The sequence below is a fragment of the Argiope bruennichi genome, chromosome 1 (assembly GCF_947563725.1).
Source record: "Argiope bruennichi chromosome 1, qqArgBrue1.1, whole genome shotgun sequence".
Classification (NCBI taxonomy): Eukaryota; Metazoa; Arthropoda; class Arachnida; order Araneae; family Araneidae; genus Argiope; species Argiope bruennichi.
In genome coordinates, this window is record NC_079151.1 from 96470981 (window position 1) to 96488648 (window position 17668).

Below are 17668 nucleotides of genomic sequence, written 5' to 3' on the forward strand. Positions count from 1 at the left end.
GATTCGATAGAAGACGAAGCAAAAACACAAAATTTTATAATCGCAAACAGAATTACTAAAGATATGTTGCTAGCAGATATTTATAAAGCAGAATCTGAGTGTAAGGCAGAAATAATTAAAATACCAACCAAAACATGTTCAGCAGATATTATGAAATTTGTAAGTACACATCATCAAATAAAAGTAGTGAATTTAGCTCCTTTGACCACTAAAAAGTGTTACACGGAGAAAAAAATTCCATCTGTTAAACATAAATCTATTGATACAGGTGAATATATGCATGAAGACAAGATATTTCAACTTGAAAATGTTTCGACAGTCGAGACTGCAGCAATAAATTTAATATCTTCCCCAGAGAAAGCTGATTGGGAATTCGAATCTGCTTTAAACATGCAAAAGGAACCATCGATATTTGCCATTTCGGATCAGCAACAAGAAAGCACCCAGCCTAAGAAAAATCAGTTATTCGATCCTGAATTATCAGTAGCGATTCAAAAAGCTTTAGGTATCACTTTTTGTGAGAGTAATCATGAGAATATTACTCAAGAATTTTCAGCCAACCATGAAAACACCAATAAAGAAGTTCTCGTAAAAGACTCTTTTGACACTGGTCATTTAGAAATAAGTGGTGCTTTCACACAACGGGAGACAGATGAAAGAAAATTTCCAGCCGAATGTATTAATCTTAGTTTTGGGGATAATAGACCTGAACCATTGAAAATAAATGTTCACACAATTGAAAATGCCCTCGTAAACGATAGATACTTTAGTGAGTTGCAGGAGACTTCAAAAACAATAACAGAATTGGTGCCACCAATCTTGTCTGAATGTAGTGGAGATCATCCAGCCAAAATAAATAATCCATACGAAAAGGGATTCACTTGTAGATTGGCAGCCAAAATTATGAATGATACTCCATCTGATGTTTCAACAAACGCCAAGAATGCTGATCTAAAAACCAAATCAAATACCAAACAATGCCGCACATTTAACAAACGTAGACGATCACGGAATGTTCTGCTTAATTCATTAAAATTATCATCTGATGATTTAACAAAAGAAATTAAAAATACAGATCGACTTTTTTCTGCTGAGAAATCGGAAAAAAATTATTCTAGTAATACCAATGACAAGAACAACCCTTGTGATGATCTTACTCTTCAAATGGACGAACTAAAATGCAACAAAATCGAGAGACAAGAAGAGGTTGTTAATCGGGCTTTGATGCATAAAATAAAGCCAATGGAAACTGGGGGAAATTATGAAGAAGACTATAGGAAGTTTGACCTTAAAACAATGACAGATAATCTAGATAATAAATATGCACAATCGTTCACTAAATCTGTCGCAAACAATAAATCCCCAAATACAGAAAGTAAAAATTTAGAAAACAAACCAGAGATTTTTGAAATTTATTCAATTAAACGCTCAAAAGATTCATATTTTATTGAAAAAGCAATCAATCCATTTGAGATCACTGAAGAACTTCACATGCGAGTACTTGAAATTATTAAGAAAATCCTAAGCTTTGTTCAAAGAGAAGTAATTTTGCTTTATCAAAATAATGAATATGAACCAAAAAATTTTAAATATTTTATAAAAGAGCTTCTCTTTGATTACAATTTTTGTGACGGGCAAAAAAGTGAAAAACTATCGAAAATTCAGAACCCTATTAATAATTTTGACAAAAATAGTGTAATACCAATGGAAGCCGAGACATCCACAGGTGAAGATGAAATTGTAGGTATATGTTTGTTTAAAGATCCTGAAATTAAAATTAATGAAAATTATGAAATATCACAACATAAACACAATATAAACGGCGATAATATGGAATCTTCCGATATCCCCATTGACAATACAAAATACGAAAGCGAACTTTATGGGCAGAATTTCGAAAGTTCCTTTAGGGAAAAAATTAGTAATTCAAAAGAAAAGGAAGATAGAGACTTTTTGACGACAGAAATCAGTATCAATAGAGAAAAAAGCTTCGAGGATTTAAAAATATCCCAAAGTCTTGATGAGTACTTGGCATTTGCAGAGCAACTCAAATGCCAAAATAAAACTCAAAAATCAAAAAATACTCTTACGCCTACAAACCATAATACAGATAAAGATCTACTAGATGGTTTTAATTCCGAAGTGTTAAGTATAGCCGATGAAAACATTCATTGTTTCCAAAAGACTAGCGACTACCCAACATTGGTTCCTCCTTTGAATAATCTTAAACATTTTAGCTTAGATGATATAAATTTACTTGATGAGACAAAAATGGATAAAATAATAGAATCTCCAAATTTGTCATCAGAATGTGGTGACACTGCCAATAATGATTCATGCTCTGAAATATTCGCTTCAAGTGGTGATAAATCCTTAAATTTAGATACTAGTGAGGATAATGCCAAATTTGAAGAGAGAGAAACATCTGATTCAACGACAAAATCACATCTATTGGAATCAAATGTTGATAATTGGACAAGGGAAGTCCAGGATAAATCGCACCTTCATGGACAAGATTTATTAAACCGTTTTACAATCGTATTAAGTCCAAGAAAGAATAATGAAATGGTAAATTGCAATGTTAATATGACAGTGTCTGAAAATGCAGCTAGTTCGACTCCACCTATTTCAATTCATGTAACTCGAGAAGATACCATCAAAAGAGAAAAATGCTCAGCGAAAACAAGAGACATTGGCCCAAAACCATCAGCCGAAGACATTATGGAAATTTGCCACAGGCACAGAGCACACAAGTTTGATTTGAAACCATTTGACAAAGAACGTTTAAAAAACCTTGAACTGTATGATCTTAACAAATCTGAAGCATTGAAACCTATGAAGAAACAAACTCGAATTATACCCATCCATCCATCTGAAAGCTTCGAATTTACATTAAGCAACCTTGATAATTCAATAAAGAGTAAGAAAAAATTAATGAAACATTCTGTTAAATTCAGTAAATATGATTCTAATAAGTTGTTGGAGCCATATCAAACTAGATATAAGGGTTCAAGGTCTGTTCATGATGATGATGATAACAATTCAGTTCATGAAGTGGACAAGGAAGAAGAAAAAAAATTTAATAACCATTTTTGTAGAAGATATGATTCACCAAATTCTCCTGTCTATGGAACTCCAGCTAGAAGAAAAATTCTCACAGCTAGCAAAGCAATCCGATCACCAAAACATTCATTAAAGGGTGAATCATCTGCTCTGAAGGACATTCGTCGCAATAAAACATCCCCTAATAAGAAAATTGTAAACAATCCTAAACTACATCCCCTTGATAAATCATCACCTGAATATAAAAGAGAAGAAAACAGAAGATCCAAAGTATTACAAAATGCTATGCACTTGGATGATTCTCAGAGACCATTGAATTCCCCATTCACAAATTACAGGCAACATTTATTGTGCACGAAGCACAATTCCCCAACGGATTTGAATTCAAAATTTGACGATAAATTTAAGAGGTAAGCAATATGCTTCTCTGCAAGTACAATGTTCTGATTTTCAATACTTTTCAGCACTGTTTGTATAGGAAAATGCTCCATGCAGTGTGTCTTTATTCTAAATTCTTTTCAACTTATCAATGTATATATATACGCTATTTAATGAGTAACAACAGAAATAAAATATAGATTTTATTTTACAATTTTTCTTCTGAAATTAATTTTTCAAGATTAAATTGATATTTATAACCAATAAATTGCTTTTAAAATGATCATTTAGTTTTTGTTCACATACATTCCACATGCGAAACGCATTTTTCTGTGCAAATCAGTGTTTATTTTTATATGTTCAAAAGGTAAACATTCAATTAAGTCTTTCATTCAGAAACAAAATATTTTCCATTAAAAAAATTAGGATTTTAAGATAGTTATAAAAATTAATTGGATTGCTACATTTAACGAATTATCCCTATAGAATATAATTATAGTTGTGCGTCCGTATTGTTCATTTCAATCTAAATGAGCAAATTATGTCAAAATCATTCCTATTTCTAAATAATTTCAGACCATGTCCGATTAAATAAGCATAATTTTGCATGCGATGTAAAGGTTTTTTAATTGTCTATAAAAATAAACAAAAAAAGAAATTTAGTGAGGAAAGGCAGCACATTTTGTTGGAATAAATTTATGGTTACAATCTGACTGTTTCTGAATATCTTGGAATTATTCAAGATTAAAATATTATTATTGAAAGTGTTTATTTCACTTGTTGAAATAAACTCTTGTCTTTGAAGAAAAGCTTTACTTCCCTTTACTTGCGAAATTTGAAAAATCATTAAATTTATTGAATCATTTTCCCATAAGTTCATTATCTCAACACATTATTAATAGTTTCTTTTCTTAAAATCGAAGACGTTTGTCTAGAATTTGAATAAATTATCAGCTACTTCCTTTAATTTCCAATATAAATATATTTACTCAATTAAAACAAATAATTTGTCATTAATAAACCAAAATGTTTAACGTTTTTAATTCTTTTAAAAATGATAATAGCAATTTAAATTATTTAAAACCATTAAAATTATGTTTAAAATTATTTTTTTAAATTAAACTATGCTTTAAATATTAAAGGAATACACATTTATCTTCTCACAAAAAAAAATGTCCTCCCGCTGGTGTGGTGTGGTGTGAAGAGGGGGGTGCCAGCTCAGGTATCGTCCTCGTCATCTGACCGCGGTTCAAAATTACGAGGTCCGTCCCAAAATAGCCCTAGTGTTGCTTCAAACGGGACGTTAATATAACTAAACCAAACCAAACCAATCTCCCAAAAAAATGTAAAACATATCGTTTAAAAGCTTTTGTAAATGGTTAATTTAATCTAAATATTCTTAAAAAAAATAAAAGAAAACAAAAGACGTTTCCAGGTTCGAGACCTGTTCCTCCGATTACGAATCTATTACCATAACAACCACACTGTTTGGATGCGAAAGTCCCGTCATTGCTTCCTGGTATATAATCTAAACCAAAAGTTTGAAGGCCATTTTCTACAAAATTATTTGAATACCGAGTTTTAAAATTGTAACGAATGAGCATCCTAAAATTTCAACACTATTATACTAAATATCGTTCTCTAATTCAGTTTTCCAACTCCTTCCCTCTTCTTGTAAGGTCCACATTTCGTAGTACTTTACTTAGCCTGCGACTTTTGTTTGTAAATGAAACGCATAGTGGGTGTGTTTGATTTTCTAAGGAACTGCCCGGTTTTAAATACACTATTTTTAATTTCCACAAACACAGCTACACTACAAAATTTACAAACACTTATTATTACAGACACACATAGAAAATTAGGTTAAAGAAAACAGTATGGCGGAGAGATTCCACGGTTTCCAGCCGAAAGCATTCAGCGTTAGCGCAAGGGTTGCGCAAAGGGAAAAAGTCGACCTCAGGATGCAGGTCTGCCGTTCAACTGCTTGTCTTCTGTAAAACGCCACAAGGGGGCGCTCTCTGCTCAAGGGGGAAAAAAGGTGCTACAAAGGGAGAAAAAGGATGTTATTACCTTAATTTTTTTTGCATTTTTTTCTGTACTAGGAGTGAAGAAACAATGCAGGAATCAAAAAATTAACACAATTTAGAAAGGAGATATAATCGAACTTTTGCACCCATTGCGCCGTATATATGATCTTTGTCTTTGCAAGGGTTATGAATGAAATCATATCATGGTGAAATAACATATAAATGAGAAACGTATAAAAACCGTATACACCCTTTATCTAATAAATCTTGGGTGCGACTCAATATATATAAACACAAATATGGAAACAAAGGAAGGTACATTTTGGAAGCTGGGTGCAAGCGAAAGATCGCCAAATAATTTAGAAATAAAAAAAAAAGCATCTCTAAGACTTGCGCCAACTTGCGCACAGACCTAACGCTACTTTTTGGGGTGACGGTTTTATTTTTTGGCGACGGCGCAGATCTAAATTATTTGGCACCTTTTCGCTTGCGCCCATCTAACCGAAAAATACCAAATGGAATTATAGTAACAGTGTATAAAGGATTGACATCCGCCATCTGGGAGATTTAAAATTTCTTTAAAAATAAATATTATTTACCATTTAATCAATATCACGAAATCTTAAGCTAGTCAGTCATTAACTTATATTTGAAAGTAGAGAAAGCTATACATGCTTTATGATCGTCATAAATAATCTGAATCTTTGTTATGCTTCACAAAATAGTAACAATGTTTTCATTTATCGCCAAATCAAAAGAGAAATTGCCAAAGTTGACATTGAATTATGGCAGACCTTTAGTCATTGATACTTCGGTTAAAATTACCTTTGCGTTATGTGATCAGTACGTTGAAAAGCATTCTGCATTACAAAAACATAAACAAGCAATATTTGGGCTTCCAAAAATAAATATTCTTTGTATTACTAGAACTAAACAGGTATGTCCAAATATTTACAAAGTTTTCTGGCAAAGCAATATCAAGTAATTGGGCATTTTTTCTGTCTGATTTATTAATTTAATGAATATGATTTTTCCGTTTATATAATTTTATTTTAAAATGATTTTACGTTATATAATTGTAGGAATTGCTTTTGCAAAATATAATATTTGAAATCTAACAAATAGAATTTGTTTTTATATAGTTTAAAGAGGATATATAACCTATGAATTTTTAACACTGTTAGGGACAATGTTTAATTTGCTTTTATTTATTATTCAAAAATAAATTTACGTTTTAATTCATATTTTAAAAAGATAACTTAACACATACCTACAAATGAACTAAAATTATTATCTTAATAATGTTAAATAACTTGTTGGAATGTCAGATAGTCCAAAATGTCATTTCCTATTATAATAGTTGAGGTTTCTTATACACAATTAATTTCATCTCTCGAGATATAAACATGTTTTTAAGAGCGAATTCACACATTAATCAAATCGTCGTAATACATCAAAATCAATGTTTAATCGGGTGATTTATAGTGTTTAATCTCGTTTCCATGACTACATTCTGCGCAATTTAAAGACAAAATACCACAAAAAAATATCAGATTCCTTCAAGCAGTAATACTATAAATTTTTGTGAGTTATATTTTATATTAAAATTCTTCTCTGATGCCAAAACTTCATCAGTATTGTTACTAAATTTTGTAAAAAAAATTAGAAATGGAGATTAAGTTTCAATTTCTTATGTTACCCAAATATAAAAATGAAAGTATTGAGGGAAAAAATTTCGACAGTTTTGTTTAATTTTAACATATTTTATGAAATAGCGAACTTTGCATCGAATATTTATAGTTAGAATAGCTACAATGTTTTTGTACTTTAGAGTGGCTAAAATGTGACGTTTCTAAATACAAGCAAAATAACAATTTTTAAACAACATTAATTTTACAGGAAGTTCAGAAATTCATTAAATTTAAGGCATCTAAAGCTCATAATCGACTTCCAGTTACATAACCTTCTATTAACATTAGAGCTCGAATAATCTGTTCGTGTCTGATTAGATCAGCAGGTTTCAAAGCTAACCCTGATTTATTATGTCTGATTACACGCAAATATCATCCAAGCTTTATAGTTGGATGAACCAGATGTCTATGTTCTGTGAATATTCAATATGACATAAATCGCAAATATATACGTATAGATGGACATTAAAGCCTTTATTCCTTTTACTAACGCATAATTGATGTGCAATTCATAAATTTTAACAAATTAAATATTCGTCAAACAAGCAGATGAAGTAAGCAAAGTTTATAAATAATTTAAATAAAGTATCTTACAAGAAATTATTTATATAATTAAATGTCCATTTATTTGTTTGAACCTTATAGAATTCCATATCCCGTGTTAGAAGCGAGCAAAATTTGGCACATATGTTCCCCTAGCACTTGGAAATATTAATAGCATTATTAACAAATTGACGGGTTCTCATGAAAGAAATAAAATAGGTGTAAAGGGATTTTGCATTTTTCCGCTATAGCGGTTCACTTTTCTACAGATTTATAGCTTTCAAGTTTGGTAAGTAATTGCTCCTTGGTTAGTACATGTTCTTAACACCAAACCACACCTCCATTTCTAGAGCTCATGTGGTCCCTTTCCGGTTTGGTATAGATAATACATGTTCTGCAGGAAGGGACATTCTAAAATCGTAAATACCCATATTTGCAGTCTATCAATTTTAAACGAATTTCGTTCACAAAGCCTGCTTTCTAAGCTGTCTAAGAGAACTCAATAAAATGAAACGCAGTGAGCTAGGTAGATAATATTTGGTTCGCAAGTTCAGCATCTACTTAGTTATTTATCAAAACTTGAACCAAATTCCCAAACGGTTCATTATCTGCCTTTCTGGTCTGTACTTTGGCATGCATGTACACACAATAACTCATTAACGCGAGAAATTAAAACAATGAAATTCAGTATGTTATCTTGTGGCTACAAATGCAGTTTTGTGCCAAATTTTAGCGTCAACCGTTTGACAAAAAAGCGTCTGATGTATGTACTATCTTAATAGATTGAGTAAAAATACTAGATTCATGCCAAATATCTATATTTCTTAGTCATCTTTCACTAATCTCATGAAAGGATTGCTCGACCTTCACCGAAGGTCCATAATTTCATACCAAGAAATCAGAATAAGTAATTGGAGAATATGCGGGAAAATTTGGAAAACACTCCCACTGATTTTCAAAATTTATTATATAGAAAATTTGAAACTATTGTTTTTTATTTTTGTAATACATTTTAAAGCAATTTTAATATTTCATCCGGATGCTTTTGATAATAGTTAGATTACTATTAAAAATTTCTTTGAATATTAATTCCAAAACTTAGTTATTTTCTTTTCAATTTAATTAGCATAACGAAGGCAGTATTTTATAAACTGCCATGTAAATATCATTCAGTTCGGATCACAAATGTTGGTGCAGGCAGTTCATTCGAAATGCACACGAGACGTAACGATATTTCGATGCCTTGGAGCTTCGAAATTTCATTTCTTAGTAAAGAATCACACAAAAATTCTTTACAAATAAAAATTCATTTCTCAAAAAATTACGAAATATGATTTTGCTACTAAAATTTTGTATCATACGTATTTTCAATGATTAATTATACTTTCGTTCTCATAGTTTCAAAGTGAGACAAAAATTTCGTTAAAATATCCATGGACATTTTTACTTAAACTTTTGATCCATGAATTCATTAAGTCTAATTAGATGCAAACTATTTAGGGCATTTATTGCTAATTTGCTTTATATAAGAATATGAATGGCACATTGGATACTTAAAAGTGATGATGAGATTTCTGCCCTTTAAATAAATTCGAATTAATTACATATTTGGAATCAAAGAATACTTTGTAATCCAATGTACAAGCCGAGCATGATATTGGATGCAAAGGATTAAAAATGTCTTTTTTTACTTTGTCGTATATATGGTACATGAATAGAAAGTATTGGAATCATCAAATTTCAGATTCGAAATTTTTTACGAATCTATTCAATCTATTTCAAAATTTCCTAGAATCAGAAAAAAATATTTTATATTTAATCGAATCTATTCATTCTATTTCAGAATTGCCTTGAATCCGAAAAAATGTTTTAGGCAGATATACTTATGTTCATATGACTTAAAAAAATTCATATATCATCTTTTCTTTAGATTTGTACAATTCTGCAAAATTTTGTAAGAAACTTATTTAAGAAGTCTATCGAACTGTACGAATATAACTTAGCACTATAATTTCTAAAGGCTGAAAGAACTAGATATAATAGACGTAAAGCTATATATCATATTTTAAGTGTATATATGTATCAGGTTTGAAGCCAAATCCTTCAAAGAGGTTGACTATCTGTCGATATGTACTTTCACAAACATGTAAATGTGATAATTCAAAATGACTTAACGAAATTTAGTATGGTCTTGTGGCAACAACTGTAGTTCTGAGTTAAATTTTGATTTCAGTCAGTCAGAACAAAGATGGCGGAATAAGACATACGGTTTTCCGATTTCTGAGTTTTAAAACATTCCAATGATTAATCGCCAAAGACTGTATTCTGATAAGCTGTCTTCTAATTATTGTCTCCAAAAGTATAGGATTAATTACATACAAGTACATTTATTAGACAGCAGGCGAGAAAATTGAGGGTTGTCAAGTGCCACTGGTTGATGCAGTTAATATTTTTATGACAATCCAGTATGAAATTATTGATTTCAACTTTTCTAAAATTAGTTTTGAAACCTTCTGCAGATATGCTAGAAGGGGTCGTAATACTGGGGACCTTATTTCATATAAGAGGAGTACTCAGTGGTTGAGAGATGCTGGAATAGTAGGACAAATATTGACAGCTGAGGAAGCTGACAGAGCCTTCAAATGCGCAGCAGGGTAAGACCATTTTATTCTTCATTTATTCCTCATTTATTTTATAGACCATTTTATTCCTCATTAATTTTTATATTATTTCATTTCTTATAAATTAAATAACCTCCGAAATTTGAAAAAAAAAAATTAAAAATTTTCATTGCAATACAAAGATAGAAAATGATTTTAAAACTCATTTCTAATTTTTTTAGCAGTACAATAAAATAAAATTTATTAGATTATAAAAACATCCGGTAAGAATTGATGACTGTAATCCTTATTTATTAAATAGAAAATGATTCTTTTAAATAAAACGTCCTTGAGACCGTGAATATAAAACATATTTTGTATATAGGTATCACAGTTGGGCGCTTTGATGTCCATATTCATTTGTTTAGTATATACTCATTACAATAATTGTTTTTCTTTTTGCAAACGTGTACCTAAATGAAATGAAAGTAAAATGTATGCAGTTGGTTGAATTTCCAAAAAGAATTAAAGATAAATGACAATGAATTTATGAATACGAATTTTTAGTAAAATACAAGACAAGTTAAATTTCATTTTTTGAAGGCAATAGGGTCTTAATCATAACTTGCTTATGCAAAATCAAAATGTTTTATTATTATTGTTGGATTGCTTAGATTTTTTAACATCTTAGTTGTAGCGTGAATTGCCTATGATTTATACCAACTTTCTAATTACACAATCCCTCTTCTTTGCATTTGAGAGATAAGTCATCTAATTAGATAGCTAATGAAGGGTTCGATTGAATGTATTAGGATAACTCAAACAGATAGAATACCTTTCGATACGATTATACTACTAAATTGGAAAGTTCAGGGCATTATTTCCATATCCGAGAATGAATGCAAATGGACATTGTTTATTTAATATTTCTTTTCGAATAACTACTTTATGCCGCTAGGTATTTTTGCTATTGTTTACATAAAGATATAAATGTAAATTAAATATAGCTTCAACTTTTTCAATGCTTTCTTCACTATACTTTTTGGAAACTTGAGGATCTTTGTTCTTTAAGAAAATTTTTCATCCGAGGAAATGCCATAAAGATGTGGATAAGAGTAACAATCTTATTAAGGAAATATCGAATAAGATATTTTGAAAGGTAATTTAATTATAAGGGCGACTTGTGAAAAGACGGCATCTTAATACACATAAGATTATTTCTTGGTGAATCTATCTTTCTTTTTGACTAATGGTTTTGAATTTCTGTAATGACGAGCCATGTGGATGCAGTGTACTTATCTAAACCGTATATAGCATGTCTTGACTAGTTGGCTATACGAGTCTATTGTGTGACTCTGTTCACAGACTGTGACGCAACAAGAGTCTTCTATGGGGAAATAGTACAATTTCTCACATTTAGTAAATATCTTTTTTAAAAAAATTCTGGACATTTTGAACGTAGTAGTGTTATAGATATATTTGCCATTGTTTCATTAATGATGTATTACAAAATTTAACATTCATTCTATATTATCATTTTTGGTAATCTTATATAAAATGATATTTAGTATATTTAATGCTTGTAATCGCACTATTAGCCTATACTTTTGATAGATATACTCAGATGCTAATGTTAAGGAGTTAACCCGTACATAGATTTTTCATATTCTTATATTTTTAAGCTAAAATTATCTTTTTAAACGTTAAAATTTTATTAAAAATGTGCGAGCAATTCATAAACAACTAAAGAGTTCAATGGATTCATTATTGAATCAAAATGACCACCATGATAGTTAAAACAATGTGGAACCTTAAGTTAATAACTAATAAAAATTAATAATTATTTCAATTCACGAAATTAAAATAAGAACCAGCAGTTTAAATTGAAAATAATTGTTAAAAAGTTGAGAAGTAATTGATTCCTTGTAAAACTGGACTTCCTATTAATTTATATACATTAACTCTCAAAATAATTATCCTTGGATATTAAGCATATTTTCTAATAAAAATTGACTAGAATCTTTTAACTTTTGCCACTTTCACATTTCCAACCATATAGTTTCTATTAAGTATTATTCATGTTCAACTAAAGCTATGAAGTATTTTCTAAAATGCTCAATGAATCTTATGACAATTTCAGCATACAAATGGGTAATTACTAAGTCACAAATTTGACTCTTTAATGTTAGGGTACGTAAAATCGGAAAATACTCAGATTTTTCATGATAATAGGTTAGTTTCATAGTTCGTCTATCTTCGATACATTAATATTTTGCTTTGAAATTAACCAAGTGCTTTGAGACTAAATCGTGAAATTTTTAAATATGCTTAAATTGCAAGATTAGATCCTGTTTTCGTCCCAAAATCAGCTTGAGAACATTTCGAGCATTTCGACAAATATGATGCTATCCATATTCATATGATGAATCACCTGTAAAAATAACTTGAAGTTCTATAAATTCGAATATCTGATTCTAGGATTCTGATGTCCCTGATGTGAACTGGAAGGGAAAATATTAATTTACAGATTACCCTCAGTAATTGATCTCAATTTCCAAAAAGTGTTTTTACTACTTCAAAATAAAAATGAGGGCCACGGTGGCTTGGTGAAATGCCTCGGCTTCGCAACCGGAAAGCCTCAGGTTCGAGACCTGATTTCTCCGAAGAACCGTCGCGTAAGCAGGTCTGGTGCACGTTAAATCTATCAGGGCCAAATGTCCTCCCGCTGGTGTTGGAGGAGGGGGGGGCAGTTCAAATGTCGTCCTCGTCATCTGACAGTGGTTCAAACATACTAGGTCCATCCCAAAATAACCCTAGAGTTGTTTTAAAATGGTACGTTAATATAACTAAACTAAACATTAAAATAAAAGTGAAATCAATGAAAAAAATTAAACTTGCACTCGGATGGTGACACACTGACCATTCAAGTCGGTGCATCATTTTGACGTTTTATTTTTTTAGTTTTTTTATTGTTAAAATTGCTTACGGAGTTGTAAAGAGATGTAGATTACTTTTTCTAGGAAATTCCCCTTAAAGCAAATATTTATTTATTTATTTTTCGGAACACTAAACAAGGTAGGTATTAAGGAGAATAACTATGCATCAAATTAGTATTCCGAGTGCAAAGGGTTAAAATTTTCTTTTAATCTTACAGTATCTTATGATTTACAGTATTCTTAAACGAAAAGATTGCGCCATGACAGGATTCTTTCTAAATATAAATTTTATGTGGAAAATATTCCATTTCCACCGTTCCGAATTTTAACAGATGAATTTGTTTTTTCCCTACCCAAGTGGGAAAGAGCTTGAAATATTCAGAACAGAATCCTTAATTCTTAAGGCAAAGTTTTATTCCGGGTAAAGTGCAGAGAAGTTTCTGCAGGGATCCATCTGTGATCCTTCTTTATCACATCTACAAAATTCCCGCGGGATCGTGGGAAACTTCCCATTTACGGTCTTCGCCTAATGGTTGCCATGGAAACGTAATTTTCTTCCTGTATCTGTTAACTACACCAAGAGATTCGTCTTTAGCCTGGTTTCCGTGCAATTACGTAGTTTTTAGCAAACATTAAATTACTCTGAGTTTCTGTAAAGTATTGGAGGTTGCTTTAGAGTGATGTTAAAATGGTTCTCGATGCAAATTTAATACGATTCATAAAAGTTAGTTTTGTTTTCATTATTTGAGAATCAATAAAGGTACTGGATGCGCCAATTCTTAAGATTTAACCGGTAAACGAAAACGTTGGTCCGTTATAACATATCTGTTTTTGAATTTGGGAATAGATATATCTCCATTTCTCAAGTCCCACCTTATATAAAATATTTTATAATATTCTGAAATAAACTTATATAATAATAGAAAAAAAAAGTAACAAAACTTTTAAACACCATTCAATTTTAAATGAAATGTAACAAAATAATTCTCTGCATATATTAATTTAAAATCTTTTCGTGAATTTTGTGTCGCCAAATTTTACGATATATTTAAGACCATTATACGATGATAATTCTCATTTTCTCTGTTCTTAAAGGTTTATTGCTTAGTACTTACAAGGAGAAGGCACAGAGTTGAAATCTGAATTCGGGATGAGATTTAATATAATGATAGTAGGCATTTAGAATGTTAATTCATGAAAATATTAAAACGCAATGGCCAGTCAGTTCCGAAAAAATGGTCCTCAAACTTTTGGTAAAGCGTATATACCGATAACTTGACTCTGATTCAGATAATCTCAATGGCGTGGTTGTCTAAGTAATCGTCTCGCTTTCGAAAGGTCCGGGTTCGAACCTGGCCGGAATTTTTTTTTAATTTTTATTCAATTAAAAATTTACAATTACTTTTAATTAATGTTTTTAATTTTTTATCAAAAATATTTGTTATCGAAATACATAATAATAAAATCAAAATTTTAAAAGAAAAAATTTATGAATACAGATGCATTTAAAAAAATGGCATAGTTTTAATTAATATGCTACTTAATTTTAAACAAGGATAAATGCTTATTCTTTTAATGCTTAAATTATCATTTAATGTTTAAAGGAAAAATAATTCAAAATGTAACATTAATGGCTACAGAATTTAACTTGTTTGCATCATTTTCAAACAATTTTCAAATTCCTGGATTTTAATAATAATAAATTATCAATTCTAACTCAACGAAGCTGTATTTATATCAAAAATTGAAGGGATCAACTGATATTTGTTAAATATATAAGCAAACATCCCAAATGCACTAATCAAAAGATATAGTAGAGAGCAGGTGTAAATTTATTAAATGCTTGAATGGTTGAAATTTTAATATTTAAATTCGAACAAAGGCTGAGAAAGTAAAGATTTTGGTGCGTCTTGTATCGCCCTTTAACTAATTAAAAATAACATAGATATATTTTGAAGTTTAAATGTCTGTGAATACGCATACTGCAAATGTATTGAAAACTGAAAATGAAATTCCATTAGAATCACTATACAGGGAAGTGTCAAAATTGAGATTTATTATCAAGGATTGTTTGTTAGCTGAAAATAATCTGATTGCATCGGAATCTTCAGCTTCAATTTCTAGAAAAGCAATTTTGTTGGGTTAAGAAATTTATCAAAGTATTCTTGGCTGTTCTGACAAAAGTGTTGTGTAATGGCGAACTTATTCATGCAAGTGAAAGATGCGACGAAGAACTTTTTGAAAATATTGAAGATAATGCTTCATCAGATGAGTATGAACCTGAAGAAAAAAAGAAAAAGAAGTAGAATATATTCCTTTGGATTATAAAATCAAAGCCTTCAACATCGCAAGACGCAAGTACTATTTCTATTTTTTAAGTATTAAATTACAATTTAAGTATTAATATAATAAACATTTATTCTTGCATAAAAATAAGTAGCATATTGATTAAAACTGTTAATCATTAATTAAATTTAAATAATTTTATATTTAAAAAAAAAAATGTATTTGTATTTATAATTTTTTCTTTTTAAAATTTTAATTTTATTATGTAATTTGATAATAAATATTTATTTTTGGATAAAAAAAATTAAAAGCATATTAATTAAAAGCATTTGTAAATTTTTAATTGAATAAGAATTGTTACAGAAAAATCCCGGCCATTATCGAACCTTCACCTTCCGCATACGAGACGGTTACTTAGACAACCACGCCATTGGGATTATTTGAACGAGAGTCAAGTTATCAGTATATAAACTTTACCAAAATTTTGAGAATCATTTTCTCGAAATTGACTGGTCATTGCGTTTTAATATTTTCATGAATGAACATTCTAAATGTATACTATCATTATACTAAATCTTATCCGGAACTCAGATTTCAATCTCGTGCCCTCCCCTTGTTAGACAGTTATCACCTTACAAATTAAATTCTTTTTAATTCAATTTTCCAACGCTTCATTTATTTTTCAAAACAAAGTAATCGAGATAGACATCATATCTTACTCTTAAGGTAATTCACCTGATTTTAATATTCACAGAGATCTAGACTTGTAGACCTTTAGATATTACTAAGAATTTAAAAACCTTTATATATAGCTGTAAATGCATTTTACAATATTTTGTTTTAAATTTAGTGTTATGCATATTTGGTTGCTTTTTATCTAGGCTGCAAATTTGCGATTTTTTTTAAATCACTGTTAATTATTGATGCTCCTTATGATTTAAATTAGTTTGATACCTTATTTGGTTTTGATTTATATTTTGCTGAATTTAATGTTATTAGAAGTATATTTGCGTAAGTATCAGAATTGCATTTTTTACAAAGATCATAAGTTTCTTATGTCATAATTTCATATGGCTTAGTTTCAATCAGGCATTTTAATAATGATAAATCTAGTACAACGAGAAAAATTCACAATTTATTGCAAATTCTCTTCGTAACTCTACCACTTTACTAGCATTAGCAGAAAAGGCATCCGTTTTTTGTTAAGCTAAGAAAAAAAAGTTTTTTTTTCTTTTTTTTATAGAAATTGATTTTTACTTTCTCGTTTACGAAGTGTAGGGAAAGTATTGCAATTGAGAAAAAAATTCGAACACGATATTTTGATGAATCTCTACGTTTTAGACATCCATGAGACAAACATTATTTTGAGAAATGTCTGTCTGTCCATTCGTCTGTGTCAAAGTTTACTTAAAAACCTTTTGAGCTGGAAAGATGAAACTTGCTAGGAGAGGAAAAAATAATCGATTCAACCGAGCAACAATTTTCTTTTGAAATAAAGGAAATGCTGACATTATGGGAAATTATTGCATTGTATGTTGAGACTTGAATCTCCTTTATAAGGCAGTAGCTATGCGTGCTACACATTCATTTAACGATTATGCTATGTCTTAAATTCGCCAAATTCCGGCACTTAGCCAAAGACAGATCTTTAGACAATTTTCTTGTAAAGAAAACCATGCATTGTAAATAACAGATTACATTATTAGAAATTTGTTTGAATACTTCTTTCGGAATGAAATGCATTGTTTTATTTCACATAGATTCCTATAGAATTTTTTTTTCTTTTAACGAGTGTTTCACAATTCGAGTAAGATTCTGGGATGAATTATACACGTTAGCGAGGTTTCACGATATTTAATCAGGTATAATCTTCCATATTTAAAAGCTAAGGAAGAAAGATTCTACTAATTATACATGCAGTTTACTTAATGAATCTGACAAAGGAATTATATTACTGTAAAAAAAATCGATACATTTAAAAAAAATAATAATAATTAGATACTTAAATGTTTACTGACACTATGATGTAATGAGACTCGACATAATTATTCAAGCTCCCCCATTATTGAGAAAATAGACATCAAGTATTGCATAAACGATTGAATTTTAAATAAGCACAACCAATATTTTCTGTGAGCCAGCTG

General features: G+C 29.9%; 1 long non-coding RNA gene across 2 annotated transcripts in view; it reads left to right on the forward strand.

Moving 5' to 3' along the window:
• Positions 1-6337: 6337 nt before the first annotated feature.
• LOC129980236 (uncharacterized) overlaps positions 6338-17668 on the forward strand; it is a 29029-nt gene continuing 17698 nt past the window's right edge. Inside the window, exons 1-2 of one of the 2 annotated variants that reach the window (XR_008785236.1) lie at positions 6338-6405; positions 10222-10356. This is a non-coding gene — a long non-coding RNA (uncharacterized LOC129980236). Of the gene's footprint in view, positions 6406-9966; positions 10357-17668 lie in introns of those variants that run through there. The other variant, XR_008785235.1, reaches the window with a different exon arrangement.